The sequence below is a fragment of the Pempheris klunzingeri genome, chromosome 8 (assembly GCF_042242105.1).
Source record: "Pempheris klunzingeri isolate RE-2024b chromosome 8, fPemKlu1.hap1, whole genome shotgun sequence".
Classification (NCBI taxonomy): domain Eukaryota; kingdom Metazoa; phylum Chordata; class Actinopteri; order Acropomatiformes; family Pempheridae; genus Pempheris; species Pempheris klunzingeri.
Window position 1 is genome coordinate 28,531,925 of NC_092019.1, and position 11,903 is coordinate 28,543,827.

Below are 11,903 nucleotides of genomic sequence, written 5' to 3' on the forward strand. Positions count from 1 at the left end.
GACAGAAAGTTGCAGCTTAAACCTCTACCTGTAACCTCAGCCAGACACATGCAGTGACAGTCTCCACCTGCAGAATGTGACAGAAAGTTGCAGCTTAAACCTCCACCTGTAACCTCTGCCAGACACATGCAGCCATAGCCTCCACCTGCAAAACTGACAGAAAGTTGCAGCTTAAACCTCCACCTGTAACTTCTGCCAAAAAACATGCAGCCACAGCCTCCACCTGCAGAATCTGACAGAAAGTTGCAGCTTAAACCTCCACCTGTAACCTCTGCCAGACACAGGCAGCCATAGCCTCCACCTGCAGAATCTGACAGAAAGTTGCAGCTTAAACCCCCATCTGTAACCTCTGCCTGACACATGCAGCCACAGCCTCCACCTGCAGAATCTGACAGAAAGTTGCAGCAAAAGCCTCCACCTGTAACCTCAGACAGAAACCTGCAGCCACAGCCTCCACCTGCAGAATCTGACAGAAAGTTGCAGCTTAAACCTCCACCTGTAACTTCTGCCAAAAAACATGCAGCCACAGCCTCCACCTGCAGAATCTGACAGAAAGTTGCAGCAACAGCGTCCACCTGTAACCTCTGCCAGACACATGCAGCGACAGTCTCCATCTGCAGAATCAGGCAGAATGTTGCATCTTAAATCTCCACCTGCCAGACACATGCAGCCACAGCCTCCACCTGCAGAATCTGACAGAAAGTTACAGCAAAAGCCTCCACCTGTAACCTCTGCCAGACACATGCAGCGACAGTCTCCACCTGCAGAATCTGACAGAATGTTGCATCTTAAATCTCCACCTGCCAGACACATGCAGCCATAGCCCCCACCTGCAGAATCTGACAGAAAGTTGCAGCAAAAGCCTCCACCTGTAACCTCTGCCAGACACATGCAGCCACAGCCTCCACCTGCAAAACTGACAGAAAGTTGCAGCTTAAACCTCCACCTGTAACTTCTGCCAAAAAACATGCAGCCACAGCCTCCACCTGCAGAATCTGACAGAAAGTTGCAGCTTAAACCTCCACCTGTAACCTCTGCCAGACACATGCAGCCATAGCCTCCACCTGCAGAATCTGACAGAAAGTTGCAGCTTAAACCTCCACCTGTAACTTCTGCCAAAAAACATGCAGCCACAGCCTCCACCTGCTGAATCTGACAGAAAGTTGCAGCAAAAGCGTCCACCTGTAACCTCTGCCAGACACATGCAGCGACAGTCTCCATCTGTAGAATCAGGCAGAATGTTGCATCTTAAATCTCCACCTGCCAGACACATGCAGCCACAGCCTCCACCTGCAGAATCTGACAGAAAGTTACAGCAAAAGCCTCCACCTGTAACCTCTGCCAGACACATGCAGCGACAGTCTCCACCTGCAGAATCTGACAGAATGTTGCATCTTAAATCTCCACCTGCCAGACACATGCAGCCATAGCCCCCACCTGCAGAATCTGACAGAAAGTTGCAGCAAAAGCCTCCACCTGTAACCTCTGCCAGACACATGCAGCCACAGCCTCCACCTGCAAAACTGACAGAAAGTTGCAGCTTAAACCTCCACCTGTAACTTCTGCCAAAAAACATGCAGCCACAGCCTCCACCTGCAGAATCTGACAGAAAGTTGCAGCTTAAACCTCCACCTGTAACCTCTGCCAGACACATGCAGCCATAGCCTCCACCTGCAGAATCTGACAGAAAGTTGCAGCTTAAACCTCCACCTGTAACTTCTGCCAAAAAACATGCAGCCACAGCCTCCACCTGCAGAATCTGACAGAAAGTTACAGCAAAAGCCTCCACCTGTAACCTCTGCCAGACACATGCAGCGACAGTCTCCACCTGCAGAATCTGACAGAATGTTGCATCTTAAATCTCCACCTGCCTGACACATGCAGCCATAGCCCCCACCTGCAGAATCTGACAGAAAGTTGCAGCAAAAGCCTCCACCTGTAACCTCTGCCAGACACATGCAGCCACAGCCTCCACCTGCAGAATCTGACAGAAAGTTGCAGCTTAAACCTCCACCTGTAACCTCTGCCAGACACATGCAGCCATAGCCTCCACCTGCAAAACTGACAGAAAGTTGCAGCTTAAACCTCCACCTGTAACTTCTGCCAAAAAACATGCAGCCACAGCCTCCACCTGCAGAATCTGACAGAAAGTTGCAGCTTAAACCTCCACCTGTAACCTCTGCCAGACACAGGCAGCCATAGCCTCCATCTGCAGAATCTGACAGAAAGTTGCAGCTTAAACCCCCATCTGTAACCTCTGCCTGACACATGCAGCTACAGCCTCCACCTGCAGAATCTGACAGAAAGTTGCAGCAAAAGCCTCCACCTGTAACCTCAGACAGAAACCTGCAGCCACAGCCTCCACCTGCAGAATCTGACAGAAAGTTGCAGCTTAAACCTCCACCTGTAACTTCTGCCAAAAAACATGCAGCCACAGCCTCCACCTGCAGAATCTGACAGAAAGTTGCAGCAACAGCGTCCACCTGTAACCTCTGCCAGACACATGCAGCGACAGTCTCCATCTGCAGAATCAGGCAGAATGTTGCATCTTAAATCTCCACCTGCCAGACACATGCAGCCACAGCCTCCACCTGCAGAATCTGACAGAAAGTTACAGCAAAAGCCTCCACCTGTAACCTCTGCCAGACACATGCAGCGACAGTCTCCACCTGCAGAATCTGACAGAATGTTGCATCTTAAATCTCCACCTGCCAGACACATGCAGCCATAGCCCCCACCTGCAGAATCTGACAGAAAGTTGCAGCAAAAGCCTCCACCTGTAACCTCTGCCAGACACATGCAGCCACAGCCTCCACCTGCAAAACTGACAGAAAGTTGCAGCTTAAACCTCCACCTGTAACTTCTGCCAAAAAACATGCAGCCACAGCCTCCACCTGCAGAATCTGACAGAAAGTTGCAGCTTAAACCTCCACCTGTAACCTCTGCCAGACACATGCAGCCATAGCCTCCACCTGCAGAATCTGACAGAAAGTTGCAGCTTAAACCTCCACCTGTAACTTCTGCCAAAAAACATGCAGCCACAGCCTCCACCTGCAGAATGACAGAAAGTTGCAGCTTAAACCTCCACCTGTAACTTCTGCCAGACACATGCAGCCACAGCCTCCACCTGCAGAATCAGACAGAAAGTTGCAGCTTAAACCTCCACCTGTAACTTCTGCCAAAAAACATGCAGCCACAGCCTCCACCTGCAGAATCTGACAGAAAGTTACAGCAAAAGCCTCCACCTGTAACCTCTGCCAGACACATGCAGCGACAGTCTCCACCTGCAGAATCTGACAGAATGTTGCATCTTAAATCTCCACCTGCCTGACACATGCAGCCATAGCCCCCACCTGCAGAATCTGACAGAAAGTTGCAGCAAAAGCCTCCACCTGTAACCTCTGCCAGACACATGCAGCGACAGTCTCCATCTGCAGAATCAGGCAGAATGTTGCATCTTAAATCTCCACCTGCCAGACACATGCAGCCACAGCCTCCACCTGCAGAATCTGACAGAAAGTTACAGCAAAAGCCTCCACCTGTAACCTCTGCCAGACACATGCAGCGACAGTCTCCACCTGCAGAATCTGACAGAATGTTGCATCTTAAATCTCCACCTGCCAGACACATGCAGCCATAGCCCCCACCTGCAGAATCTGACAGAAAGTTGCAGCAAAAGCCTCCACCTGTAACCTCTGCCAGACACATGCAGCCACAGCCTCCACCTGCAAAACTGACAGAAAGTTGCAGCTTAAACCTCCACCTGTAACTTCTGCCAAAAAACATGCAGCCACAGCCTCCACCTGCAGAATCTGACAGAAAGTTGCAGCTTTAACCTCCACCTGTAACCTCTGCCAGACACATGCAGCCATAGCCTCCACCTGCAGAATCTGACAGAAAGTTGCAGCTTAAACCTCCACCTGTAACTTCTGCCAAAAAACATGCAGCCACAGCCTCCACCTGCTGAATCTGACAGAAAGTTGCAGCAAAAGCGTCCACCTGTAACCTCTGCCAGACACATGCAGCGACAGTCTCCATCTGTAGAATCAGGCAGAATGTTGCATCTTAAATCTCCACCTGCCAGACACATGCAGCCACAGCCTCCACCTGCAGAATCTGACAGAAAGTTACAGCAAAAGCCTCCACCTGTAACCTCTGCCAGACACATGCAGCGACAGTCTCCACCTGCAGAATCTGACAGAATGTTGCATCTTAAATCTCCACCTGCCAGACACATGCAGCCATAGCCCCCACCTGCAGAATCTGACAGAAAGTTGCAGCAAAAGCCTCCACCTGTAACCTCTGCCAGACACATGCAGCCACAGCCTCCACCTGCAAAACTGACAGAAAGTTGCAGCTTAAACCTCCACCTGTAACTTCTGCCAAAAAACATGCAGCCACAGCCTCCACCTGCAGAATCTGACAGAAAGTTGCAGCTTAAACCTCCACCTGTAACCTCTGCCAGACACATGCAGCCATAGCTTCCACCTGCAGAATCTGACAGAAAGTTGCAGCTTAAACCTCCACCTGTAACTTCTGCCAAAAAACATGCAGCCACAGCCTCCACCTGCAGAATCTGACAGAAAGTTACAGCAAAAGCCTCCACCTGTAACCTCTGCCAGACACATGCAGCGACAGTCTCCACCTGCAGAATCTGACAGAATGTTGCATCTTAAATCTCCACCTGCCTGACACATGCAGCCATAGCCCCCACCTGCAGAATCTGACAGAAAGTTGCAGCAAAAGCCTCCACCTGTAACCTCTGCCAGACACATGCAGCCACAGCCTCCACCTGCAGAATCTGACAGAAAGTTGCAGCTTAAACCTCCACCTGTAACCTCTGCCAGACACATGCAGCCATAGCCTCCACCTGCAAAACTGACAGAAAGTTGCAGCTTAAACCTCCACCTGTAACTTCTGCCAAAAAACATGCAGCCACAGCCTCCACCTGCAGAATCTGACAGAAAGTTGCAGCTTAAACCTCCACCTGTAACCTCTGCCAGACACAGGCAGCCATAGCCTCCATCTGCAGAATCTGACAGAAAGTTGCAGCTTAAACCCCCATCTGTAACCTCTGCCTGACACATGCAGCTACAGCCTCCACCTGCAGAATCTGACAGAAAGTTGCAGCAAAAGCCTCCACCTGTAACCTCAGACAGAAACCTGCAGCCACAGCCTCCACCTGCAGAATCTGACAGAAAGTTGCAGCTTAAACCTCCACCTGTAACTTCTGCCAAAAAACATGCAGCCACAGCCTCCACCTGCAGAATCTGACAGAAAGTTGCAGCAACAGCGTCCACCTGTAACCTCTGCCAGACACATGCAGCGACAGTCTCCATCTGCAGAATCAGGCAGAATGTTGCATCTTAAATCTCCACCTGCCAGACACATGCAGCCACAGCCTCCACCTGCAGAATCTGACAGAAAGTTACAGCAAAAGCCTCCACCTGTAACCTCTGCCAGACACATGCAGCGACAGTCTCCACCTGCAGAATCTGACAGAATGTTGCATCTTAAATCTCCACCTGCCAGACACATGCAGCCATAGCCCCCACCTGCAGAATCTGACAGAAAGTTGCAGCAAAAGCCTCCACCTGTAACCTCTGCCAGACACATGCAGCCACAGCCTCCACCTGCAAAACTGACAGAAAGTTGCAGCTTAAACCTCCACCTGTAACTTCTGCCAAAAAACATGCAGCCACAGCCTCCACCTGCAGAATCTGACAGAAAGTTGCAGCTTAAACCTCCACCTGTAACCTCTGCCAGACACATGCAGCCATAGCCTCCACCTGCAGAATCTGACAGAAAGTTGCAGCTTAAACCTCCACCTGTAACTTCTGCCAAAAAACATGCAGCCACAGCCTCCACCTGCAGAATGACAGAAAGTTGCAGCTTAAACCTCCACCTGTAACTTCTGCCAGACACATGCAGCCACAGCCTCCACCTGCAGAATCAGACAGAAAGTTGCAGCTTAAACCTCCACCTGTAACTTCTGCCAAAAAACATGCAGCCACAGCCTCCACCTGCAGAATCTGACAGAAAGTTACAGCAAAAGCCTCCACCTGTAACCTCTGCCAGACACATGCAGCGACAGTCTCCACCTGCAGAATCTGACAGAATGTTGCATCTTAAATCTCCACCTGCCTGACACATGCAGCCATAGCCCCCACCTGCAGAATCTGACAGAAAGTTGCAGCAAAAGCCTCCACCTGTAACCTCTGCCAGACACATGCAGCCACAGCCTCCACCTGCAGAATCTGACAGAAAGTTGCAGCTTAAACCTCCACCTGTAACCTCTGCCGAACACATGCAGGCACAGCCTCCACCTGCAGAATCAGACAGAAAGTTGCAGCTTAAACCTCCACCTGTAACTTCTGCCAGACACATGCAGCCACAGCCTCCACCTGCAGAATCAGACAGAAAGTTGCAGCTTAAACCTCCACCTGTAACTTCTGCCAGACACATGCAGCCACAGCCTCCACCTGCAGAATTTACCACAGAACTGCAGCCAAAACTCCAGCAACCTACACCTCTTCCTCCAGTCAGCCCATAGCTCACCTACAATCCCTACCAGCATCCTGCACCTCTGTCTCCCCTCAGAGATCATGGCAGCATCACCCTGAGCACCCACCTCTGCCTCTGATAGCTAGGTGAAAACTTCACCTGCAACCCCTGGCATCCTCCCCTTGTAGGTAAGTACAGTTCCATTCCTGTCTTCCTGCCTACATTAGGCACGTTTTACTCTAGCAGCCTCTGCCTGCAGCCTGCAACCCCTTTCATTCACTTCTCCATTCTGCCAGGTAGCTGCAAACAACAGTTCCTGTCCCGAGACACGACGTCAGCCGCCATCCATCAACTCCAGCACCAGCCTAAAACTCTAGCTCCTGCTAGATGTGCTATGCCTCCCCTTCAAACTCCAGATTTTTAAACATGCTTTGATTTTTTATTTATTTATTTTTATTGCTTTTATTTATGCTGTGTGAGCTGTGCTTGTTCTATTAACCATTTCCTGTTGGTTAATAAATCCCTTTCTGCTGCTGTCAGATGAGTCATGAGTACATCATATATGATAAGTGTATTATTATATAAGAAATACCTTAAAGGTCTCCTATTCTGCTCATTTTCAGGTTCATACTTGTATTTGGAGGTCCTCCTAAAAACAGGTTTACACGGTTTAATGTTCAGAAAACACATTATTTGATGTGCACGATGCAGTGTGTAGGATTTAATTTAATCTTGTAGTAAAGTTGCAGATTGCAACCATGGTTTATGGTGATTATACATTACTGAGAACATGATTATGAATTATATTACATTTCATTCCCAATAGACCTCTCAAATCCTGCATACTAAACCTTTAATATTTGAGATTCTCATGAATTTATATAATTTTGAAGTTTTTGCCTGCAGAGATAACTCATCATCTAACTGTCTTATCTAATTGCCAATTAATACTCATGTGTCTCGAGGAATCATGGAAAAGTTTGATTTTAGACCTCTGTAATGTAAAGTACCTTAGAAATGGCCACATGGTGGTGCTGCATGCACTGAACTAATGACTGGTTCCTTGTTCGTGGCCTAACAGACAAAAAAAAGAAACAGGACCAATGCATGACCATGGAATTGCTTGTCAATAAAACTGAAGAAATAATAATAATATATATAATATATAATAATAAGAAGAAGAAGAATCAGAGAAATCAACACTGATATTGTGAATTCATTATCGTCTTTACACAGTGTGTTCAGGGAGCAGTCTTATAGACAGGCTCATTAAAACACAGGATGGCATTTGCTGTGTGAAATAGTGCCTCTGTCAATTTCCCATGAAGGTTATTATAGCAATTGATACAAGGTAACATATTTTCATGGGCATTTCATCGTTAAGTGTCTATTAAACACAGGTGTATTCACATCTGTCTTCAAATGTGGAAGATCATCTGTGACTGTCAGCTGATCCACACAACTTAAACTAAGGTGTGCAGTCTCTCTGTTTTCCCTGAGCTGTATTCACTCTCATTACTGACCTTACCTCTTTATACCTTTAAGACTTCACAGATGACCTGACACAGCTCATCTCATTGCATGATAAGGCCACACGATGGCATCACCCCTCCCCTTTTAGTCTCAAACAAGATGAAGTCATTCTAAGGCAGTGCTTCTCAGTTATCTTCTGTTATGCCCCCCCCAGGAAGAAGAAAACATTTCGCGCCCCCCCCATTCTCCGTCGCGACAATAAATAGTATCATTTGTCTTTAAAATTGTTATACAGTATAGTACACCTCTGCATATCATTGTATCCTTATTAACATTAAAGAAAACAACAAAAAGAAAAAAGAGAAATATAGATCAACTTACAACAAAGAACAGCTTTATTAACATTGAACTGAATTGTAACAGGAAAGATCTAAAGTGCATCAATTTGCCTGAAATTCAAAATTAGCTTATCTTATTTAAACTATAAACATTTTTGGCCAACTAATTTAACAATTTGATACTGAAAAATAAAATTAAATAAACTGAATAAATAATAAATTCAAATTGATCAGGAACATTAACTCAGGAGAACAATACATAAAACATTTTAACCTACAAAACAAAAATAAATAAAACAATTTGTGCTGATTTTTTTTTTATCAAAATGAGGATGTGGCTACATTAATGGCTACAATGAGCACGTTTTGCAGTGCACAGCTTTTCGAAGCGGGGTTTGAAGGAGGATACAGCAACCTTTAGCTCTTGCTCAATGTTTAGGTGGGACCTGTACTTGGTCTTCAGTGCAGCAACAGCAGAGAAGCCAGTCTCACATAGATAAGATGTTGCAAAAGGAAGAAGAATGCCCACAGCCCTCTGCCCTAAGAGTGGATACTGCCTCTCTACACTCAGCCAGAATTCACTCAGTGTCTGTGAGGTGAACCTCAGTCTCAATGTGGAGTCAGACGTCATGTCAATGAACTGGTCCTCCTCTGCAGAGCTGAAACCAGTTGGAGCTGGTGCATTGAAAGGATCTCTCACCCAGTCATACTGGGAACTGGTTTCAGGGAAGTACTTTTTGAAGAATCCCATCAGTGATGAAATATGCTGCTTAATACATGGAATCACTGAGGTGGCATCATAGTCAGTAGTGTCAACAAATTCATGCAGGTTCTCCAATGAATCAGTATTTCCTTCATCAAGTCGCCTGCCCCACATTGCAAGCTTTCGAGTGAAAGAGCTGATCTTGTCTGTGACCTGAGGGAGGTGTTTATCTTTCCCTTGAAGCTGTAGATTTAGTTCATTCAGCTTTCCAAAGATGTCACTCAGGTAGGCCAGTTTCACCAGGAAGTTCTCATCACTAAATTTTTCTGCGACTTCGTACTTGTTCTCCTGCACCAAAAACATTCTTATCTGCTCTCTGAGCTCAAAAACTCGGGACAAGACTTTCCCTCGTGACAGCCACCTTGCTTCACTGTGAAACAACACAGCTTGATGTTCAGCTCCCATCTCCTCACAGATAGCAGAGAAGACTCTTGTTTTTAGTGGTCTGGTCTTTATAAAATTGACTACACCTACAATGTCAGTCATAACCTCACTTAATTCTGAGGAAAGGTGCCTTGATGCCAGTGCTTGTCCACTCAGCATTAGGTGAGACCTTCTTGATGAGTGCCTGAAGTCCTTTTCTCATCCCTGCCATAGTCTGTGCACCATCACTGCAAACACCAATGCAGTTCTCCCACTTTAGCCCATTCTCAGTCAGGAAGCAGTCCAGCATTTTGAATAGCTCTTCAGCTGTGGCTCTGTCTCTGACATATTTACAAAAAAGTAGATCCTCACACAGGGTGTTTGTCATGTCAAAACGTACATAAGCAATAAACAAACAGTCTTTGTTGCTACCAGTTGCTTCATCAAATTGCAAGGCAAAACGTTTGTCTTTGAGTTTGTCTACCAGCTGTTCTTTAAGATCGCTAGCAATGTCATTTATACTTCTGGCGACAGTGTCATTGGACAGAGGGATAGTTTTTAGTTTTTCAGCACGTGCGTCATCCAGCATGACAGAGACCATGTCTAATGCTGCGGGCAGCATCAGCTCCTCTGCGATGGTGTGGGGTTTTTTGCACTGAGCAATTTGGTACGCCACCTTATAAGATGCTAGCAGTGCTCGTTGGTTTACTGACGTAGCATTCACAAAGTGGGATGACTGTTGGCAATATTCAGCACGTTTTTCGCTGAAAAAATTGGAGCGGCTTATCAGCGTGATTGGGGTGTACTGTGTTTAAGTGACGCCCTAATTTATTAGGCTTCTGTAACGGGTGTTTGCAGGACCCAATAGCAGCACAGTACTGGAAGAGCAATCAGGCGGAGAATCGGTGACAGGCGGGAGGTCAGGCAGTCAGCAGGCAGACAGAAGACAGGACGGACACAGGCGTAGCTCGTGGTCAGGAACAGAAGGCTTAGGTAATTACCAGGGCAGAGACGAGGAACTGTAGTCAGGGGCAAACAGGGTCGAAACCAGGAAATCAGTCCGAACAGGAGTGCTGGAAGGTCAGGCATGGAGCGAAGACAATCTGGCACTGAGTAAGTCTACTGCTGAGCCTAAATAGGCAGGTGAGTGCAATTGAGTGCAGCTGGGGAACCAGGTGAGGGTGATTGCCACTGATCAGGAGGCGTGGCCAGGTAAGTAGGTCAGAGAGTGTGGAAAAATACCAGGAGCAGCAGACCAGCACAGCAGATTGTGACAGCTTCATGCTGTCCGCTGCCAACATTTTTAGACACAGTAAACACACCGGTCTTTCTTCCTTTCCCACCGTAGTCGCGGTGAAGCCAAGCGCCACATATGTTTCGTCAGACTTCCTAGTTTTAGCTTTCGGGAGACTTTCGTTTGTCTCATTACCTGCCTTTCTTTTCATCCCTGTTAAAAAATTTTCCATGGTCTCTTGAGGCTTTGTTTACTGCACTTCATTTCTCCCGCTCTGCTGTATGTGCGCATGCTCAATGACAAAACCTATACACAAAGCTAATATTAATTTCCCTATAGTAATATATAGGGACAATGGAATACTCTGACAATGGGAGCGCCACTGCCACCTACTGGAGGGGGTGTGCAATTATAGCACAAAAAAAAAAACTTGTCCCCCGGGGTCACACACGCCCCCTCTGGCATCGCACTGCGCCCCCCCAGGGGGGCGGGCCCCACTATTTGAGAAGGACTGGTCTAAACTCAGAAAAACAGCACTTTGTTTTCTCATTTGTACTTCTTCTGCCACATGCAGTGTTCGTCTAATGTTGTCTTGCGTTTGGCGCCCCCTGTCTGGAATCTATTGGACAAGATGGATGTATATATCTTATAGACACAATTTAGTATAGATATTGGTCTATAATTTTCACAGAGTTCTTTGTTTTTACCCTCTTTATGTATGACAGTAATTATGGCTTCTTGTAGGATTTGTTTTAGTTCATCCGCTCGGCCTTGCGGGGCTTGTAGATGTAAAGACCTGGGGTTACATCCTGTGAGGACGGACTAACTTCCTTTATTTTTTGTTCATTGTTATGTTTGTTTATTCACTTCCCTGTTAAGATCCGCGGTGGGTAATTATCAACTGTAATCCCTAGTAGTACTGACTTAGGTGTGCAGGTTATAGTCACATGTGAACTGATTGCTGTGCTACTTTGATATGAATTGATGTGCAGTGGCATCTTAAGCATGCAGTGACTTTCACCCCCGGTCTATCGGGCTCATGTGTAATAGGTATTGACAGTGTACATAATTTTACCCCGTTTGGAGGAATAGGATTGTGATTTTATGATATGCACCGTGGATAATAAATATTAACATTTATATACCTTCATTACTTGCGCTCCATTTTATTTAATGATTGACCTGTGGAGTCAGGTGCAACATATTGTTGTAGTTTATTTCTATTTTT